The following is a 4,664-nucleotide window of genomic DNA, read 5'->3' on the forward strand; positions in this document are numbered from 1 at the left end:
CATACCGTTTATCGTCTTTTGGTTGCACGTGCAGCGAATTAAGAATGTTTCCAGGTGGTTCAAATACGTGAACCGCCGTGAACGTATACGTGAACGTACGTGTAGAAGTGAACACTGTCAACCAGAGGGCATATTTTAGCAAAGCAGCGCTGATGAATAAGAGCCGTTGTGAACATTTTCACTGGCATTTGAGATAATGGTTTGCGCTACGTGAAGATTACTGTGTTCGCGTGTCGGGCAACAGAAAACTGGCTGCTAAGCCCCGGTAGAAACGAAGGTTTCTTTTAAACGCCGCATTTAGGTTCACGGGCCATCTTCATCAGCGATTCACCCTCTGCGGATGTAAATATTTGGTCAGCTCTTACTTGATGCCTTTGATGAGTGTTAAAGGTGTCTGTTTAATGCTCCGGGACTTGTCATTTGCATCATAGGAAATAATGCGTGCTCGTAGCGTTCATTTTTTTTTGTTTTTTTTTTACCCTCCACAGCGCTACGCCATGGCCACTGGGCTACCAGCCTAGTGGCTTTGGCAGTGCGCTGCTTAGCTCCAGGTCTTGGGTTCAATCCCGGCCAAGGAGGCTTAAGAAAATTTGCTGGAGCGGAGATGCCGTCTCATAAACGAAGCCGAATCGCAATCTTACCACAGGCAAGCTGTAACGTAAGTGAATAGCGGGTTATACACGAAGCGCTTTCTCCCTACTCCGTGCTATTTAGGATGCTTAATTTAGCCGTACAGATATCGTCGGAAGTCTTTGTCACTGGTTTGAGAACGAAGCCTAAACGTTTTTCTTCAAATTTTATAGTGCACTATGATATCAATAGGCTGCCAAAGGTAACATTTTAAGCAATAATTTGAAGCTTTTATTACCTTTATTTTCAAATACCCCAAGCATTTGCAATAACTGACCAAAATGACGTGAGCTGAGAGGTTTCAGCTGTCGCGGGCCACTTTGAGAGTAGAAGAATAGGCGAACTCTGGCTTCACCTGTGCTGGTAAGAAACTACGGGTGCGGCCGCTACAGCTTCTTTTTTGAATCCTCCTTAAACCCGATCATGGCGGCCACATTACGATGAGGGTGGAAAGCGAAAATGCCCATGTAGCGTGCCTAGGATGCACAATAAAGAATGCCAGATTGTCTAAATAATGGCAAGTAAATTAAATTATGGCGAGTAAAACACCAAAATTTAATATTTCTTATTAATGGCAATAGTTTCTCCACCTGATAAAGCGGACCATGCTGCTTTGCAACCCAACTGATTACTCAATAATTCTATGCATAATTTATATTTGGCGCCTCCCCTACCCGGTAATTTGATAGTTGTGCGAAAGGTTGCTTTCGTTGGCGACAAAGCGGTAGCGGGTCAACACGTCATATTCTTGATGTGAAGTTCAGAAGGTTGTCACACTTTCTAAGTGTCTTTGAGAGGTGCGTCCATACCTGCATATGTGCATATTCTAAGAAGAAAGTTCTTGTTAACTTTCCTTAAAGGAACACCGTTTACACAGTAAAAGCAGAGTGCAAAGAAGCAGGTGGTGCTCGAACTGAATAGATATGCATAGAAGAGACTGGAAACACTGTTGTTTCGATAGCAGCTTGAGCTGATTCAATTCTAGCAACGTACACTCTCTGCCAAGAGTACATAGCCGAAGTGACGTGTTACCTCGAAGAATGTAGAGCACTTCCCAGCACATTAAAACCACTTGGATTAGCGTGGATACGATAGAAGATCTGCTGAATGAATCTGAGAAAGCTGTTCTATTGTGCCGGCTTAAGACGCTTGCGAATAGTATTAAAGTTCTTCATGCACTGTTTATGGTAGTTCTGATTCGTGAATCGAATTCTGTACATATAAATTTTTCACTTACAAACGTAACTGTCGAGGAAAAAAGATATGAGCTGTATGATACAATATGACTGCAGTATAATGTACTTTTTCCCATTGTAGGGCGAAATATTTATGAAGATGTCGCGCACTGGGGAAAGGAGGTGTTATGCGAAGCATAATGCAGATATGGCTATACATCATTGTATAGGGTTCCGCAAAGCGTCAGCAGGTGGACGAGTATGTAGTGCAAGGCAACCAGTTACGCGCCTGACGCGAGCGTGTGACAACATCTAGGTGATGACGATGGTGCGATGACCCTCTTGCAGCTTTGGGTGGCGTCAGAGCAAGGAATCCACCAAGCCCATAGAGTGCTAGATCAGGCTGTAGGAAATGAAGGAAAAGGGCTTAGTTACACGGCTCCAGTACGGAAGCCCACTTCATGCAAGAGCAAGTTAAACGCCCAAGTTCACATCAGTACCATCTGTGTCCTGCTTGAAAAGAGTCCGCTTTTAATACCGTCGTCTTCCCTAGATGAGTCGACTAGGGAATTTGAATTCTGTCCAGCAGCGAAGCACACTCCTCGACTCTCTTGCGATACCACACCCATGCTTGATACAACCCTCCGAAGAGACTGGTTTGGATAATGTGGGCAAGAAATCAACTTGCGACTCTCGGGTGGCCGACGTTGTTCCCCTCCTTTTCATTCTTGCTCAGGCTGCCAGGTAATGGTGTGGTGGGGGCCTTTTGTAGCACCCGCCAAGAGTCGGTGTCCACGCTGCGTTGACGTCTGAATAGGTGCTAATGTATTGGTGGCGGTTTGACTCGTGGGAAACGTGCTTCCTCTGTCATAATTATTTTCAGTTTAATTTCAATCCAGGCTACGTCATTCATTGTGTGCATCTATTACATTGAATTTATAAGATTGCGTAAATGTGAAAGTGAAATTTGTATCTATATTCATTAGCATCATCCACCTGAGTCTTGGCCCGTCCCTTATAGTGGGTATGAATCTCAAAGTCATACTCAAAGTCAACCTCAAAGTCATCTTATATTCATGCGGAACAAGCCATTTTTAATGCTTAACTTGATTTCAGAATAAAGGTGTCAAATTGTCAGCTTTAGGCATCCATAAATACGCGGTGGGGTCAGGATTTTGGACAGGAAAAATGGTGACAGCTATTAACGTGGAAATGCTATTTTGTGCTTTAAGTCAGAGGTATTGTCGAGTTAATCAAAATTCGGTGGGCAAGTTGGGTGGGGGGTCTACGGTAGAATCACTAATGAGTGCCTAAATTTTTTGAAATCAGAGAAGTGCAGAACAAAATTAGTTTTGAAGACTCAGAGCCATGAATGAATATAAATGGCCAGCTAAACAGCCCGACTATTGTACCTAAATAAGTGTGGTTAGCGAGTGAAAAAATAGGTATAAAAGGTAGGCAACCAGTACAGGGTAATTGAAAGTGTAAATGTACAACCAGGGGTCACCAAAAATAAAGTGAGAAGGAGAGAGAGACAGTAAATTCGATGAAACGGATGGGAACAAATAGGGCTACGGAGATTTAAAGGTATACTAATAAAGTAACCCCAAAAGAAAATCTGTGCAGCAACATCAATGGCAGTGATTTACGATTTGATGCCTGGGCTGGTTACATAAGGACAAAAAGATACGAGATCAACTATTTGCACCCGATTGAAGCATGTATTTGCTGCAGCGAAAACACGAAAGCGACTAAGCACATCCTAATGGAATGCGATGGTATTCACCCAGCGAGACTCACAGGTAACGCCCATCTTCCCGAAATACTAGGATTCAATATGCATGAAAACATTAACCAGTTAACAGTCGAGATAAACAAAAGTCGTTTAGAATGTTATTGGAAGAAAGACGGGAAGAGATACAAAGGACCGAACCTATCCCGGCCGAACGTAACCGTACAGAAAACCCAGACGCAACGCAATATGCCTGCCATCTGTGAGCGCGTAGCGGTTTTAGTGGCTCCAGTAATTTGCTATTCGCATCTCGCGATGTCAGCACAAGACAGCTTCCTAAATTAGCTTTGTGCAGCGTGCCTGCCGCCTATGTTCCGCATGCATTACTCCCAACTGCTCGTGTTGAAGATTGCCACAATGAAGCGCTACCTGTCCATAGGCGCAGCAGATGGTGCCAATTATGAAGTTCCCCTTGACAATTTCCCTGTTGGCAAGTTAGTTGTGGGTTATCACCATGAATATCACGTAGTCTTCTCTCCAAAATGTCTTGAGGGACATCGATACCAAAAAGTAAGGTTCTACTTTCTTTTCCAACGAAAAAGCTAATTTGGTTATTCTCGAGAGCACACATATTAATATTAAATTTTTAATGCATTTGATTCGGGATGACACTGATACTTAGCAGTTATTACAAGTGATAGTTCCCGCATAATACTTGTGTAGCTGCTATCTCACACAGTCACCAAAGCCTCTCTTTCCCAGCATAGAAGAAATATCTGCTTTGTATGCATCCGCGTTTTTCATTGCGGGTGAACTGCGTAAATAGAGATCACATGCTAGAACACATTTTTATGGCAGCGTAGGCGTATTATATCACCTTGTCAACCTAGTTGAGCAAGACGGGTGAATATTAGCACTCTGAATCATATCGAAAAGGAGCCGAATAGAGAACGCAAAGCGGCTTAAGTAAACGACGCTGTCTTGCCGCAACCAAGGAATAAAAATAACTGGAACCACGCTTGCACAGAAGACAAATTGACTTAGATGCATTTGTAGGACACTTTCATCGACACGCTTAATATCTTTAATGCCACATGCTCTTCCTTTGCAAATATAAATCTTGACTA

Source organism: Dermacentor albipictus, chromosome 4 (assembly GCF_038994185.2).
Source record: "Dermacentor albipictus isolate Rhodes 1998 colony chromosome 4, USDA_Dalb.pri_finalv2, whole genome shotgun sequence".
NCBI lineage: Eukaryota > Metazoa > Arthropoda > Arachnida > Ixodida > Ixodidae > Dermacentor > Dermacentor albipictus.